The sequence below is a fragment of the Geotrypetes seraphini genome, chromosome 11 (assembly GCF_902459505.1).
Source record: "Geotrypetes seraphini chromosome 11, aGeoSer1.1, whole genome shotgun sequence".
NCBI lineage: Eukaryota > Metazoa > Chordata > Amphibia > Gymnophiona > Dermophiidae > Geotrypetes > Geotrypetes seraphini.
Window position 1 is genome coordinate 7,849,721 of NC_047094.1, and position 18,220 is coordinate 7,867,940.

Sequence of the window (18,220 nt, forward strand, 5' to 3'; positions counted from 1 at the left end):
AGCAATTTTGAAACAAAAAATGGGCCATGGGAGCTAAAAGGGGACCCAATATATTCCAAAATTAGGATTTTAAAGGTGGGGATCCTGGCCTGCCCAGAGAAACCACCAAAAATCAATTTTATAGAAACACCCCCTCCCTGTTTGTTTCATAAGCTCTGCAATGCTGTTAGGATCTGCTTAGGTTGGAACTGCAGCTAAGAAGAAAAGGGATGGACTTCTGCCTCATACAAGCCTAGAAAGCGGAAAGCTTGTTTATTTAAACTGCTCCACAGTCCCCCAACTGGACTGGAACCTCAAAACCCCCACTGCAACTGATGCACAAGTAAAAGGGAAAAGGAAGGCAGTCTGCCCTGATCCTGGCAAAAAAACCTCCACAGTGCTACCCAGCCTACGTGCAAGTTCTATACGGACAAAACCTGGAGCGAGCCTTGCTCCCAAGGGAAAGGTCCTTGAGCACTGGACAGTTAAAAGCAAGCAAGCAAGCCGATGTCTTGCAGAGCAGGCTGCCCCTTGGCTGCAGACTTCTACTTCAGAGTCTGCATCCTTCCGCAGCCAGATGTGTTTCAAAACCGTGAGCCTCTGCAGCACTAAAAAGCCTTGCAATCAGATAATAAAAAATCCAAAAGAAAAATAAACATGAGCAAAAGAGACAGGCTCCTACCATCTCATGTATAGAGAATGAAACTGAGCTCTTGCAAGACAGCCCAAAGTGAAGGGGGAAGAGAGAAAAAACGTAAATGAGGCTCTCTACACAGATTCTTATGAGAGGGATTGACTACCCACCAGTTCCAGAATGATGTCTTTTGCACTAGAATATATATTTTGTAAGGCCTAAAACCAATATGTGGGAATGTGTGGCACACTGGTTAGAGCCACAGCCTCAGCACCCTGAGGTTGTGGGTTCAAATCCCATGCTGCTCCTTGTGATACAAGTCACTTAATCCCCCATTGCCCCAGATACATTAGATAGAGAGTGTGAGCACACCGGGACAGACAGGGAAAAATGCTTGAGTACCTGAACGTAAACCATTCTGGACTATAAGTGGTATAGAAATACTATAAATTAATTAAACAAAAAAAAGTAAAATTATAAATGTTTACTCTAGATACCGTTATGATTTTAATCTGTGGACAAAAAAAAGACATTAACAATCTCCGGATTCAGTCTGGTTCTCCCTTCTTCCAGTCCTTCCCACAAAAGAAAATGTGCTCTTGGAACACTTGCTGAAAGCAGGAATGCACAAGATCCCACATGCAAGTTTGGCCAGTAGTTTTGCTAATTTTTCCCAAACGACAAATCGTCTTTGGCATGACTTGAACATACATAGCTGTCCAATTCCAGACATGCCAAGTCACATGCATTTGTACCTTCTTCACAGACATTCTAGTCAACATTCCCTCCGGGCTGCTATTTTTTCAAGTTTCAAAATATTAATTCCCTAACTGCATTTCGCTTCCCGTTTTAGGACAAAAATAGGAAATGTAACTAAATATTTGTAAACAACGATGATTTTTTTCAGAAGCTGCTACATTTTCTAAATTACAGTACTGCATTTCCTTTGTTATCAATGATGCACCAGATGGCAAGCTGTCGACTTCTATTTATGCTGCCAAAAGTGAAGATTTATCTGCCTTTCTGGGACCAAAAGTAAATGTCATGCGATGAGAAGGAGGAAGAACACTTTCCCTGCTTGTCTTGGTACTAATGCTATAAATAGCCTGGACTGAGAAGGCGATTCCTTTCTGTGCAGTGTTTAGGACACCCCCTAATGATTATGTCCAAGATGATTAGTATACAATGAAGGCTCCACCCCCCTCCCCCCTAAATAAGACTTTACCGTGGTTACGAGTCATAGATTTGATATACTACAATCAAAATGGATTACTTTTATTATTTATTTATTTAGATTTTTATCCCGTCCTCCCAGTAGCTCAGAACGGTCTACAAGCAAACATTCACAGTGGAGTACATTTGGACAATACAAAGACTATACAGTAGTTTAAATACAAGGACTATACAGCAATTTAAGTACAGGTTTAGAATGGACTGTAAAGCAATTTAAGTAGAAGTTTCGAATGGGGAAGAGAGGTTAGAGGGGGGGGAGGCGTAGACTGTATATGCATGTATTTTCTCTATCCCTAGTGGACTCAATCTAGGTCTTTGCCCAGGGTCACAGTGGGATCTGAACCCAGGTCCCTAGCCCACTGCACTAACCATTAGGCTACTTCTCCACAAGACCTGCCAGTAAACCCACTTTGGCTCCAACATATTAAATGATCAGAGGATCTATCACAGGGCCAGCAAAAATATAAATATACTCTTTGAGGAAGATAACTGTTGGAATCTAAGAACTTTTACTGGATTGGGAAATCTTGCACTGTAACTGTGGCCAATCTAATCTGTGTCTGTGTGTCAAATTAGGATAAAACCTGTACTGAAAACCTTGCACGGTAAGGATAACTATAGCAAATTGTAACTAGTAAACTGTATATTATGTACTGTATATTAATATTAGACCCCTAATATGTTTCATGTTGGGATAAAAACTTGTCGTAAAACTTGTACTGAAATTATGAATGTTTAACCTGTAACCCATTCTGAGCTCTTTGGGTACAATGGGATAGAAAACAAATTGAATAAACAAACGCACAGATACCATAGTTTCTAATAAATGCTCAAGATATTACTAGAACAATGGTTTTTCTGGAATCTAGGGTAGGCTATTAACAATGGCACCATTTCTCTGCTCTCCACAATGACCAATATTTGCTCTCTCTACCACCCCCACCCCCTGTGTTAGTTATAGTGAGGGAGGGCAATACCTGTTATCAAAATTTGGGGGGGGGGGAAGTTTTACAATCATTGGGGGAATCTAAATTTAAAAAAAAAATTGACAGGTTTTTTGGGGTAAAGCAGGGGGGCAATTGTCAGAGATATGATATCTGTAGATTAACTTTGAAGGTCTAAAAAATCTTTTTTTCCACTGTATTTTTTGCTCCATAAGACACACCTGACCATAAGACGCTACCTAGATTTAGAGGAGGAAAACAAGAAAAAAAACATTCTGACCCAAATTCTCCCTGCCAGGCTCTGCACCCTGTCCCCCCCCCCCCCTCTGGTGGTCTAGTGGTAGGCCAAGACAGGGCACAGAGCAGACAGGCAGGCAGGCCTAGTGACAGGCAGGCCCCATACCCCTCATGTACCCCCCAGTACCTTAAATCATCCCCCCATACAATCACGTGCCCCCAGAAATCATCCCCCATATGCCCTCCAGTACCTTAAATCATCCCATGTCCTTAAATCATCCCCCCACATACCACCCCATTACCTTTTTTTAATCATCCCCCCTCCCATACCTTTATTCATATCACTTCGGTACCTTTTTAAATTCCTCCCTACTTAGACGGCGCACAGGCTAGAAGCGTAGGGATCAGGAGCAAGCCCTCTGCACTCCTGCCTGGGCCCGCGCCGATCTCCGAATGGCTGCAGTCAGTTCTCACGAGTCCCACGAGAGCTGACTGCAGCCATTTGGAGATCAGCGTGGGCCCAGGCGGGAGCGCGAAGGACTTGCTCCTGATCCCTGCACTTTTGGCCTGTGCGCTCGTAGTCGGGAAATACACTGGACCACCAGGTACTATGGCAGCGAGCGGGCAGGTGGGTTTTAAACATTAAGCAGTGGCGGGGTTTAAAAAAAAAAAAAAAATCTGGCGGCAGGGGGGTTTAAAAAGATGCAGCGGCAGCAGGGGGAGTTTAAAAGTTGCTGCGGCAGCAGCCTTAATTTGTATCTTTGCTTCATAAGACGCACCTTTTTAGGGGTGGAAAAAGTGCGTCTTATGGAGCGAAAAATACGGTAATAACGTAAGTATCATTTAAATATATAACTTTGGCATTTTCCCTCTGGGGCACATTACTTGTTCTACTGCACAACATGCTGCCCTTTCTGCTCTCAGATCATATTCAGTGCTACATTTGTCAGATTTTTTTTTTAAAAAGCAGTGGCTACTCTCTCACTTGCATACTTTTTAACACACACATATGACTTTCCCTGGGCTGTGTCCAGGCAGATGGGATTCATTCTCAATCTTGGAATATGGCTCATGTGGAATTTCAGCACAAACACGACATAAGAAAATAAAAGGATGCAGGACAAGTTAAAAAAAAAAAAAAAAAAGCTGAAACCCTTGATCAAATCCATGTGAACACCGCCTCACAGAATCCTTCGACAAAGACAACTCAGGATGTGGAAGACCCGATCCAGAACAGAACCAGTGACCCTCCAGGTGGTAGGACCAAGATCTGCTACTATGCTACCAGGGTACCCTCTATTTCCATACAAGATCAGTCCTAACATTTTATGTTTATTTTCAGAATATTTAGGAATGTTTGATAAACAGTTGGCTATATTAAGCAAGATGCTGCTTCTTTATCTGATGTTATTGCACAGTTCAGTTATGAAATGCAGTATTCAAATTTTCAGGAGATAATTTTGAATTCTTGCTTGTGAATCAAAGGTCTGATTTGCTCAGCCTTCTCCAAACAAAGAATGGGAAAAAGGCTAAGGAAATTAATCCTACTGCCAAATTAGAAACAAAATCTTACCATACCAATACTGATTTTCTTGTATCCCGCAAATGTCAACTAATATTAGAAATGATACAGAGGTATAGGCCACATACACATGAATACGTTATAACAGGTCCGTGCATTGAAGAGAATAGATGTATTTTCAGTGCCTTCCTGAATTGGAAGTATGTGAAAAGTCGTTGGAAGCTGCTTGGGAGTTTGTTCCAGACTTTAGGTCCTTGGAATTCAAAGGTGGTCTCGAAGAGAGCTTTTCTCCAGACCTGGCGTGGGGAGGGGAGTGGTAGCATCCAGCGTTGAATTGTCCTCGAGACACTGAAGGATTGCAAGACCGGGATAGCAGAAGGGAGTCAGCTGAGTTCTCTCCATATATGGCTTTAAGGCCCCTACATGCAATTTTGAACTGAACCCTGCTTTTGACTGGTAGCCAGTGCAATTCCTTAAGTAGTGGACTTGCCCTCTCATATTTGGTTTTGCGAAGGATGAGCCTTACTGCTGTGTTTTGGAGTGCCTTTCATACTATGCCTTCTTTGACAGTTGGCCACTTATTCTCCAGTGAACAAGCAATAATTCAAGCAGTTACTACCAAAGGCCACAAATATCATTCCAAGCTAACTGTTCCACTAATAGCTGGTAAAGTACTCAAGTCTAATATTGTTACATAGTGGGTTAGTATATTTTCTTTAAAATATAAGCAGTCAGTGACCAAGCAGGCGGGGGCAGTGGCTTGGGGGAGGGCATGAAGAAAGAAAGGGGGCAGGCAGGGAGACAGAAGGAAAGAAGGGAAACAGAAAAAAAGAAAGGGGGCACGAAGAGAGAAAAAAAGAAAGGGAGGCAGGGAGAAAGAAAGGGCAGGGAGAGAGGAAGAAAAAGTTGGGGAAGGGAATGAGGTCTGGAGGAGAGGAAGCATACAGGCTGAAAGCAGGGAAGAAAGATTGGATGCACAGTCAGAAGACAAAAGTGTAACCAAAATGATTTTATTTTAAATTTAGTGATCAAAATGTGTCTGAATTTATATCTGCTGTCTATATGTTGCACTATGGCCCCCTTTTACTAAACCGCAATAGCGTTTTTTAGCGCAGGGAGCCTATGAGCGTCGAGAGCAGCGCAGCTCCCTGCGCTAAAAACTGCTATTGTGGTTTAGTAAAAAGAGAAGGGGGTATATTTGTCTATTTTTGTATGGTTGTTACTGAGGTGACAGTGCATAGAGTCATCTGCTTTGACCTCTTTGAAAAATCCCCGGAATAAGAATGATAATTAACATTTTCTCTGCGTACGGTGTGCTTTGTGTTTTTTTTAAATTTTATTGTTGGTAGATCATTTTGACTTGGTCATTTTAAAAGTAGCTTGCAAGCCCAAAAAACGTGGGCACCCATGCTGTAAGAGCATATGTTTCAAAGAACCTTGCTGCAATTTGCATGACCAGCATAGAGAGGGAGTGGCAACATTGATTTTATTGGAGAGAATTGGTGCACAAGTTGCTCTGTGAAGTAGGAAATACATGGACTGAAGCTGTGAGGCTGATTTAATGGATTTAAAGAGATATGTTCATATGTGAGTTCATGTTATGGAATCTATGGGTACAGTAGGAGCATCAAAACATTTCGAAGTGTTAGTAGTCATTTCAGTATAGATCTTTGCTTGAAGGAGTTTGTACCAGGAAGACGCCAGAGAGTGGTAGAAAACTGGAACGCTTTTCCGGAGTCTGTCATAGGGGAAAACACCCTCCAGGGATTCAAGACAAAGTTAGACAAGTTCCTGCTGAACAAGGACGTAAACTGGTAGGGCTAGTCTCAGGTAGGGCACTGGTCTTTGACCAGAGGGCCACCTCATGAGCGGACTGCTGGGCATGATGGATCACTAGTCTGACCCAGCAGCGGTAATTCTTATGTTCTTTAGCTGTATAGAATTTATATGATAATATATCAGGAGTCGAGGTTAAAGTAGCCTCATTTGAATATACCTTCCCCAAACAAAGTGTGAGCTGTAACCAACGAAACTGTTGGCTAATGGGCATATGATTTAGCGACAAAACTTCAATAAAGGTCATCCACCATTGGTGAATGAGCAAGTGTTTCAAAAGCCATATTCTGCATTGTTGCCATTGTCGTCATGAAATGGTGTGCTGTTGGGTTTTGATCTCAGAATTGATCCATAGGGGATCTTCAGTCGAGTCAGACCAGGGATTATCCATTAGTTTATCCACAAAAGAGAAAGATATATTTCTGTTTAATTCATTTATTATAATATAATAATATTTAAAAAAACAATCTAAAGTAATAAGGGGGATATAGGGGAAAAATAGATTAGATAGAAAAAAATATATTTTGGAGGAATGATAAAATATGTATGCAAATGTTTTATTATGAATTTAATTGTAATGGGGAAAAAAAAAATTTCTTCTTAGCTATTTCTGGACAAGAATCCAAAGCTCTACCCGGTATTGTGTTTGGGTTCCAACTGCCGAAATCTCTGTCAAAACCTACTCCAGCCCATCTACATCCTCCCAGCCCTCTCCAGCCCATCCTCTCCCAAACGGCCATATACAGACACAGACCGTGCAAGTCTGCCCAGTAATGGCCTTAGTTCAATATTTAATCTTATTTTCTGATTCTAGATCCTCTGTGTTCATCCCACGCTTCTTTGAACTCAGTCACCGTTTTCCTCTCCACCACCTCTCTCGAGAGCGCATTCCAGGCATCCACCACCCTCTCCTTAAAGTAGAATTTCTGAACATTACTCTTGAATCTACCACCCCTCAACCTCAAATTATGTCCTCTGGTTTTACCATTTTCCTTTCTCTGGAAAAGATTTTGTTCTACTTTAATAACCTTCAAGTATTTGAATGTCTGAATCATATCTCCCCTGTCCCTCCTTTCCTCTAGGGCAGGGGTGTCCAATGTCGGTCCTCGAGGGCCACAATCCAGTCTGGTTTTCAGGATTTCCCCAATGAATATGCATGAGATCTATTTGCATGCACTGCTTTCATTGTATGCTAATAGATCTCATACATATTCATTGGGGAAATCCTGAAAACCCGACTGGATTGCGGCTCTCGAGGACCGACATTGGACACCCTTGCTCTAGGGTATACATGTTCAGGGTTTCCAGTCTCTCATCATACATCTTCTGGCGCAAGCCTCCTATCATTTTCGTCGCCCTCCTCTGGACTGCCTCAAGTCTTATGTCCTTCGCCAGATACGGTCTCCAAAACTGAACGCAATACTCCAAGTGAGGCCTCACCAATGACCTGTACAGTGGCATCATCAACACCTTCTTCTTTCCTACAGCCCAGCATCCTTCTGGCAGCAGCCACCGCCTTGTCACACTGTTTTTTCACCTTTAGATCTTCGGACACTATCACCCCAAGGTTCCTCTCTCCGTCCGTGCATATCAGCTTCTCACCTCCCAGCATATATGGTTCCTTCCGATTATTAATCCCCAAATGCATTACTCTGCATTTCTTTGCATTGAATTTTAGTTGCCAGGCATTAGATCATTTCTCTAACTTTTGCAGATCCTTTTTCATATTTTCCACTCCCTCTTCTGTGTCTACTCTGTTACAAATCTTAGTATAATCTGCAAAAAGGCACACTTTTCCTTCTAACCCTTTAGCAGTGTCACTCACAAACATATTGAACAGGATTGGCCCCAGCACCAAACCCTGAGGGACTCCACTACTCACCTTTCCTTCCTCCGAGCGACTTCCATTAACTACCACCCTCTGGCATCTGTCCAACAGCCAGTTCCTACCCCAGTTCACCACTATGGGCCCTAACTTCAGCCCTTCAAGTTTGTTCAAGAGCCTCCCATGAGGAACCATATCAAAGGCTTTGCTGAAATCTAAGTAAAGTACATCTAACATATGTCGTCGATCCAGCTCTCCGTTTACCCAATCAAAAAATTCAATCAGGTTTGTTTGGCACGATTTACCTTTTGAAAAGCCATGTTGCCTCAGATCCTGTAACCCATTAGATTTGAGGAAGTACACTATCCTTTCTTTCAGCAACACTTCCATTATTTTTCCAACAACCGAAACTAACAGATGATTCAGTTTCAATGACAATTCCATACCAGCCAGGGATTTCAAAAATTGCTTGCCATATAGATCCTGTTCCACCAGCAACCAGCTGGGAGGATCTTCCAGCACATCGGGGTAGAACCACAATGAACTTTGTTGCATCAAGAACGAAACATGGTATTGGAAAAAAAATGGAAAATTAAAACCACCCACATATACGCGGTTGTTTATTGTTCCATAAGAATTTGGTAAGGAGCGTATCAAGAGTAGAATAAAAAGACCTCTGAAAAAGGATGTCATCAATAACACGGCACATGGAAGTCCCCAAAGAGAGAAGGCTGCGAATCAGCTTGTTTACAGTGCTGCCGGACCGACGCTGCTGTGGAGGGAGGTATGTAGGCATCATGGTCGGCGGGTTTCCGATTGGAAGGAAGGAGGATCAGCGGCGGTTCGATTGTGCGGTGGGGGCAGGTGCTCAAACGTTCTGCTGCACAATGGATGGGAGGCAGGGAAGGATGGAAGCTGGGCAAGTGTTCTGTTGCACGAGGGATGAAAGGGAGGGAGTATTCTGCAAAGGGAACAAGGCAAAGAAAATAACCACAGTAAATAAATACCTGATAAACTCGTCAACATAAACCCTTCTGAGAAAATGGTGAGAGAAACAGATAAGGGTCAGGAGCAGGCCCCACAGAAAATATATAGGAATGGATCAGAGGAGATCGACGCTGAACACTTTTCAAAATATTGTGCTCTTCAGGAGCCAGATGGGATGCATCCAAGGACACTGAAGATTGCTCTGCTGTCTTTCCAATGTTTCTTGTGTGGTCCGATGACTGGAGAGGGGTGGATGTGGTCCCTTTCCACAAAAACAAGTAAGTGTTTTTGAACTACAAGCCTGTTAGTCAGACCCCTTTGATGAATAAATTATTGCAAATGTTACTTAAACAAAATAGCGCAGTTTCTGGAATCCAAAGGACTGCAGGACCTGAGGCAGCATGGTTTTATTAAACATAGGTCTTGTCAGATGAATCTCATTAATTTGACTAGATGACCAGGGAGTTGTATCAAGAAAGAACACCAAATTGTGTACTTAGATTTCAGTAAAGCCTTCAACATGATTCCACACAGCCAACCTATATATCAACTGAGCACCCTAGATTTAGAGGAGGAAAACAAGAAAAAAAACCCATTCTGAACCAAATTCTCCCTGCCAGGCTCTGCACCCAACCCCACACTCCTCGCCAGGCTCTGCACTCTGTCCCCTCTCTGGTGGTCTAGTAGTAGGCCAGGACAGGGCGGGCAGGCAGGCCTAGTGGCAGACAGGCCCCATGCCCCCCATGTAGCTTCTCAATACCTTAAATCATCCCCCATACCCCTGTACCATTTTAAACATCCCCATACCTTTTAAATCATATCTCCCTGTACCTTTTGGGTTTTTTTTTTAGTTAATAAATTATTTCTATTTGAAGTACAACTATGGCACAACATAAGACATACGGTAACATATATACCACATTATATTTCAGTTTAATATAAAAATTACACAGAAAGTTATTCTACTATATTTTACATGCTTTTAACAAACTTTCACCAGCTTTCTTCAAACAGCAGTAGAGAGTTACCCAACCCACCCCGTACCTCTAGACGGCTCTCGAACTCAGGTCAGGAGCGCGGATGTCAGGAGCAAGCATTACGCACTCCCGCTTGGACCCGCCTTTGTATTCTGAATGACTGGTGTCAGTTCTCGCGAGTCCCGCGAGAACTGACGCCAGCATTCTGAAAGTAATGGCAGGCCCAAGCTGGAGTGCGTAATGCTTGCTCCTGAGTTCGAGAGCCATCTAGCAAGAGAGGGATACCGCTGGACCACCAGGCTGTTTAAAAAAGGTACCAACGACAGCGGCGGTGCTGAGAGGTGGGGAGGGGGTGTTTTGAAAAGGTGCGGCAGCAGCAGGAGGATATTTTACAATGCTAAGGGGGGGTACAAATTTTGTATATTCGCTACATAAGACGCACCAAGATTTCCACCCATTTTTGGGTGGAAAAAATGTGCGTCTTATGAAGCAAAAAATACGGTAGGTAGAAATGTGGTTGAGTGGCAGGCAACCAAGGGTAGAAATGTGGTTGAGTGGCAGGCAACCAAGGGTAGTGGTAAACTGAGCTCACTCTGGGGATAAGGGTATAGCAAGCGGTGCATTGCAGGGATTGGTCCTTTTGGTCCAATTCTTTATAGCATTTCTGTAAGTAATATTGCGGAAGGGTTGAAAAAGGTCTAAAACTTAGTTAAGATTTAATGCTAAAAAATGCAGTCATATACTTAGACTGCAAACCCAAAGGAGAGATACAGTATACAGTATAAGGAGAAGCACTTTGTGAATGAGGGGGAAGAGATTTGGAACTTGGCAAGGTGATCATATGAGGTGATCTTCTGGCAGAGAAACAGGTAGAGAACACAGCGGTGAAACCTAGGATGCTAGGGTGAATAGGGAGAGGAATGGCCCACAGAGAAAAGGTCATAGTGCCTCTGTATAAAAACTCTGGTGGAGACCTCTTTTGAAATACTATGGAGATTGTACACTCAGAAAAATATAAACTGGATGGTCCAGAGGATGGCTACTAAAATAGTGCTGTTTGTCAATGTATATGGGGCAAATATCTTAATATGTATACTTTAGAAGAAAGGTGAAAGAAGAGTTATGAGAGATTTAAATACAGTAAAACCTTTGATTGCAAGTAACTTGGTTTGCAAGTGTTTTGCAAGACAAGCAAAACATTTGATTAAATTTTAATTTGATATACAAGCAAGGTCTTGCAATACAAGTACATACAGTATACACGCACATCATCACAACCGAGTCGATGGCTCTTCTCTCTCTGACGCTGCAAGAGTGTAGTGACTGTTCTAAATGAGTGAGGTCTTGCAATACGAGTACGTATAGTATTTGGTATTAAAGTTTTTGGGTTGTGGAACGAATCGTCTTGAGTTTCCATTATTTTTATGGGGAAATTTGCTTTGATATACAAGTGTTTTGGATTACAAGCATGTTTTTGGAATGAATTATGCTTGTAAACCAAGATTTTACTATACTTGTATGGCATACATGCACTGGGGCTAGCCTCTTTCAACTGAACGAAAGCTCTAGACAAGGACATATGGTGAAGGTGTAAGGGTATATAGACTTACAAGTGATCTAAGGAGATATTTATTTATAGTAAGGGTGGTGGATCTATGGAATAGCCTCCCAGCAGAAGTAATGGAAAAAGACTGCACCTGAATTTAGAAAGCACGAGACAAGCACAGAGGATCTCTAAGGGAAAGGATGGCTTTTATCTGCTTCCATTTCTGGAGCTTAAAAGTCAAGCCATAAGATTTACTAGAAGACACTACCACATTACCTTGCTCTAACACACGTCTCATTTTATGCAATGAGACCTATTTACTAAATGCATAATACAATAGCAGCACAATTTAGGGCTCCTTTTACTAAGCTGCGTTAGGGCTTTAACGTGTGAATAGCACGCACTGCACCTTAACGTCAGCATTGAACTGGCATTAGTTCTAGAAGTGTAGCACGCGGTAATTTCCTGCGTGCGCTAAAAACCCTAGATCTTTACCTATATTCATACAGACCTATATATGGTTGGCCCAATGTCATGTGGACCTTAGCCCATTTCTATCCGACCCCAGCAGACAGATAAAAGAAATAAGTTGCTACAACGTGAAAGACTAATGGCTGCTAATCTAATGCAGTGGCTACTATGACTTGCACACTATGAAAGTGCTGTGAATAGAAGTTAATTTTATATGGCTTCTTACAAAATGTATCCAAGTTGGGAGAAATTAAGGGAAGCATTTCAGTTCTGTCCTAACTACTGCTAACCTCATGGTCAGTCACTAAAGTACAAGTTTCAAGTTTATTCAATATTTGATTGATCGCCTATCATAATTACTAAGCGATTTACATATACAGAAAAATACAGGATAAAACCATAACAATAATATAAATAAAAACATAAAAATCATTAAAATACTAGACAAATTACTACAGGACAAAAAGAAAAAAAAATGGAAGTTACTACCGAGTTGAAAAGGATAGGGGATGGGATTTGATATTACTGCCTTTCTGTGGTTGAATCAAAGCAGTTTACATGCAATTCAAACTTCTATACAGCATCTGTCCTCACTATATTTTCCCTTCTCTAGTATTTACCACATACTTTCTGTTCACCTTATAATTACTGTTGCTCCTTCCATGCATTGTGTAAATCTCTTAATTTGCAAATCGCCTTGAACCTAGATAAGCATGGAGCCATCAAGAAACTTTACATTAGATTAGATTAAGTGACTCCCCAGAGTACCAGGAGCTGCAGTGGGAATTGAATCCAGTGTGCATGGGGGAAACCACTGCTTGCCCTGGGATTGGTAGCATGGAATGTTGTAATTAAACTCTGGAATTCACTGCCGAAGAATATGGTGAAATCAGTTAGCTTAGCAGGGTTTAAAAAAAGGTTTGGATCGCTTAGGGAAATCCACTGCTTATTCCTAGGATAAGCAGCATAACATCCATCTGTTTTATTACTTGGGACCTGGGTTGGCCACTGTTGGAAACAGGATACTGGGCTTCATAGACTTTTGGTCTGTTCCAGTACGGCGATTCTTATGTTGCTACCATTTGGGTTTCTGCCAGGTACTTGTGACCTGGATTGGCCACTGGTCTGATCCCTGATTGTCAGGCTGCTGCACTAACCATTTAGTGAAAAGGAACAGGGAAGACATTACACTACATAAAGAAGAAAGGAAGTCTTGCACATTGTTGCCAAAGATAGTAACAGCGCTGCCAGCATCCCTCAGGCACAGAAGGGCCACAGAAATAGAGAAGCAGCGTACGAGGCAGGGTGAGACACTTTAGCCCACAAGGAACAGGAAGACCCGTTTTGCCTCCTAAGCCCGAAATTCAGAGATACTAATCTAATCTTTGATTTTTTTTATACCGATTCATCCCAACAGAAGGGCTCGACTCGGTTAATAAAATATTAATAAAATTATACAGGAGAATAGAACAGAAACTATATCTTTTAGGCCAGAATTGTATCTTTTATGATTATTTGGAAAAGAAGGATCATTAGTAAATTTCTGAAATAAATATGTCTACAGTACTTTACGAAAAGTGGGCAGATGAGAGCCTATGCTCTAATACCTCATTTTAATCAGACTTTAGGTATAGCTTGCAATCTCTTTTACCTTCTCCTCTACGCTTAGCCATGCTTTTAAGATTATTTTTATTACCCTCCAGTTGTTTTTTCCGTATATGTATCTCTATTTTTTTTAAAAATTGTAGTTCACCCTCCTTTCCTTTTGTTTTGGTAATTATTTGTACGTATACACTGTATCAAGTTTCTTGATTTTTGATATACCGTCTATCAAAACAAATGTCTAGACGGTGTACAATATAAAAAGATTGTAAGGAACAATTAAAATAGGTAAATAAAAGCAATATTTTATCAAATATTAAAAATACTAGACAAATTCGGATTAATGTACAAGAGACGGAAGGAAAGTAGGGGAGGGAAAGGTTGTTTAAAATACATGGAAGTAAAATTAATAAAAAATTTCCAACCCCTCTTAACCTCTTCCCCCACTTATTCCCCCCCCTTGTTCTATTTTTATTACTACATTATAATAAATGAATCAAACATAAATACATTTCTAGTAATTTTACATACGCATTGAAGTACTTGACATTGCGTGTACAATAAATTTTTAATAAACTTGAACTCTTAGGGCTCCTTTTATCAAGCCACGCTAGCAGTTTAGCAAGCGCTAAACTGCGGGACGCGCTAGCCGCTACCGCCTCCTCTTGAGCAGGCGGTAGTTTTTAGCCAGCGCGGGGGGTTAACGCGTGATGAAAAGTCACGCGCGTTAACCCCGCTAGTGCAGCTTGATAAAATGAGCCCTTAATTACAGAAGGAAGGTCATGCCAAACTTTTACGAATAAAAAAGAAAATTGCATTTTTATATATTTGGTATTTCATGTCACCTTTCATTCTAGGGTGGGGGGAATGGGAAGGAAGATTTTAATATATGTTAAATTATTTGAACTATATTTCTATTTAATTCATTTATTATAATGTTATGTTATAACATTTTATTGAAGGAATCAAATAAATATACAATAATATGATACAAAGAGATATTCATTACAATTTCATAATAAAACATTTGCATACATATTTTATCATTCCTCCAAAACATATTTCTATATACCTAATCTATTTTACCTATATCCCCCTTAACCCCTTCCCTTTCCCCTTCATTCTATTTATTTCATTTATACTTTAGATTGTTTTTAAAAAAAATATTATTATACTATAATAAATGAATTAAACAGAAATACATTTCAAGTAATTTTTTTTTCTTTTTTCGCTTTTATAATATTTTATTGAAGAAATGCAAAAGATACATAATAATATAACACAGTAAAATAGTCATTACATTTAAATTGACCATATTAACTTCCAATAAATGTTTATCATTCCTTCAAAATAAATTTTTTAAACAGGACTTATTCATATATTTTGTTTAGAATTATAGGAGTTTGTTTGAGCACAATTAATTTATAACATTTTTGAACTCAATTAAACAATGTTTTACCATGAATTCAACTGCAAAGAACATCCTCCTCCATCACATTTTTCATTTGCATAAACATTTTATCATTCCTTCAACATATATTAAAATCATCATTCCTAGAATGAAAGGGGGGGAGGGAAGGGATCAAGGGGGGTATAGAAAGGAATGGATTAGGTATATAGGAATATATTTTGGAGGAATGATAGAGATAAGTATGGAAATATTATTATTGTAAATTTAATTGTAGAGAATTTCTCTTTGCATCTTATTATTGCATATTTATTTGATTCCTTCAACAAAATGTGATACTAGAAAAGAAAATGATGGTCCAGAATTGGCCACAGCTTTCATTCCTTTCAGAGTGGGAAAGGCAAGTTTATATTTCCCAGAGCTGGAAGTCAAAGGAGAGATTGGGGGGGGGGGGAGGGATTACAGGAGCCGGTGAAGGCGTGACACGGTCGAAAGAGTTTCTCCACGCGCCAGGGACCGTCTCCACGTGCGCTCCTGAACCTCCCCTCCCCCTCCCCCCTCAGCACCAGCTGCCGAGTCCACCTCCCCCCACTCCCCGAGGAACGACGAGCCGCGCTTCCCGCCCCGCCCCCCCAACTCACCGGTTCTCCCGCCTCAGCGGGCCGCCCTCGCCCGGGGCCGCGGCTTTCGGCGCGTCAAGGGCTCCCCGGGCGGAGGGGAACGCCGCCTCTCGCTTCTCGGCTCGGACCCGCCGCTCGCAGACACCCAGCTCCGCCTCGCCCTCCGGCCCCGCATGACGACGGCACGCAGGCGCGAGACGGAGGGGAGGGGTGGATCCAGCGACGCCTGCGTGACGACGCCACGCGCGAGCCCAAGGCCGATTGGGCGAGGGGAAGGGGGCCGGATGGAAATCCGACGCCCCGCGCGCCTGCGTGAGCGGGGCAGGCGCGCGCGAGCGAAAGCTTAAGGCGGATTGGGCGAGCGCGTGGTCCGTTCTCGCACGTCGGCGCGAGCTGCGAGCAGGTTGGTCGAGGGAAAGGACGGGGCGTGGCACGCGGAGCGCGGCGGTTTTCTCTGCGTGCTTGTCGCTTGTTGTTTTTTGGAACGGCCGCTGTACGATATCCTCAAGGCGCAAAAAAAAGAAGCGTTTGCGCGCGCAAATGCGGCTTAGCGAAGCGTGAGGAGCGACAGGGAAGTCGGTGGCGCTGCCATCGCCTTGAAGAGCTGGAAGGCTACACAGCGCTGTACACACATTTTGGTAGGGCTGTCTTTTCGCCCGTTTTTAATTCTCCTTTGATACTCAACTTTTGGAAATTAACCTGGGGAGAAATCAACTCGATTCTGGGCTCTTCAATTCCGCTGTCTTACGAGATGCAGAACTGGTGTGACCATATGGCTCCAGAAAAATGTAATGTAACGTTAGCGTCTAGCGCGCGTTAAAGCCCTAACGCAGCTTAGTAAAAGGAGCCCTAGGTGACAACAGTGTAGCACAAATAATAGTGTGACCATATGGCTCCAGAAAAAAAGGGGACGGATTGAGACATCCGGGTTTTACTTCCATTGAAAGCAAAGGAAGTAAGGAGAACAGATTGAGACATGGGTTGCTTTCAATGGAAGTAAAACCCGGATGTCTCAATCCGTCCCCTTTTTTCTGGAGCCATATGGTCACACTATTATTTGTGCTACACTGTTGTCACCTAGGGCTCCTTTTACTAAGCTGCGTTAGGGCTTTAACGCGCGCTAGACGCTAACGTTACATTAGTGACTTCTATTCCGCCTGTACCTTGCAGTTCTAAGCGGATTACAGTAGAAGATAGCTGGACATTTCCAGGAGGTTACAATTTAGGGGACGGTTGCATAGTAGAGGCACAGGGAGTTATAATTTAGGGCAGTGTTTTTCAACCTTTTTACACTTATGGACCGGCAGAAATAAAAGAATTATTCTGTGGACCAGCAGTTGAAGAACACTGGGCTAAGTCGTGGGCCAGACCCCGCCCATCTCTACCCAATCTCCACCCCAGACCCCACCCCCATAATAGTACTAATTGCACCTTGTATGTCCCGTGCCTCATCTGGAAGCCTTCCAGTTCAGGCGCAGGATGCCCGTAGGAGCCACTGCGTGTGGCTTTGTGCACTGAATCAGTTAGGAAGAGGGAGCTGGCTCGAAGATAACGCCGCATTGATCGCACCGTGGACCGGCAGTTGAAGAACACTGATGCACGTGCTGGCCCTGTGGACCGGCACTGGTCCTTGGACCAGTGGTTGAAGAACACTGATTTAGGGGACTTTAGTGTTATAACATTTTTATTGAAGGAATCAAATAAATATACAATCATATGTTGCAAAAAGATATTAATTACAATTAAATTCATAATAAAACATTTGCATACATATTTTATCATTCCTCCAAAATATATTTTAATATATCTAAACTATTTTTTCCCTATATTCCCCCTTATTACTTTATATATATTAAAATCATCATTCCTATTTCCCTCGCTACCCTAGAATGAAAGGTGACATAAAATACCAAATAAATAAAAAAAAAAAAAAATTTATTGAAATTTAATATAAAGTATTAAGAATCATACTTCTTGCTTTCGAGGATAATTTTTGTATATAAGGATCCCAGGGGACTTTAAATAGTAGAGGCAGAGGGAAGAAATTGAGGAAGGGAGGAGAATTGAGGATTAATAGTAGGGAAGATGTAGTTCAGGGTTGGTTACTTGATAGGATCATTGGGGAGTAGAGGGGTAGGAGATCAACTGGAGATTTGCATGGAGGATGCGAGGGGGGGAAAGAAGGCTGTATTGTTTTTTTGAATAGCAAAGTTTTGATTTCTTTTCAGAATGATTTAAAGTCAATTGTAGTTGTCAACAGGTTGGAGATGGAGGGGTCCAGCTTCGCTGCCTGCGTCGCTAGGAGGCCGTCGTACATTTTCTTGCGCTGAGTTCCCTTGAGTGGTGGGTAGGAGAATAGGATCTGGATTCTTCTTAGTCTGGGTGTGCGGTTGCGATTT

The 18,220-nt window shown here is 42.0% G+C and overlaps 1 protein-coding gene across 4 annotated transcripts in view; it reads right to left on the minus strand.

The window, feature by feature from the left end:
* EPN2 (epsin 2) overlaps positions 1-16,103 on the minus strand; it is an 89,376-nt gene extending 73,273 nt beyond the window's left edge. For 2 of the 4 annotated variants that reach the window (XM_033963734.1, XM_033963733.1), the window contains exon 1: positions 15,843-16,103. The gene's annotated coding sequence lies outside the window, so the exon portion shown is untranslated. The remainder of the gene's footprint in view (positions 1-15,842) is intronic. The other 2 variants (XM_033963731.1, XM_033963732.1) reach the window with 2 other exon arrangements.
* Positions 16,104-18,220: the final 2,117 nt, after the last annotated feature.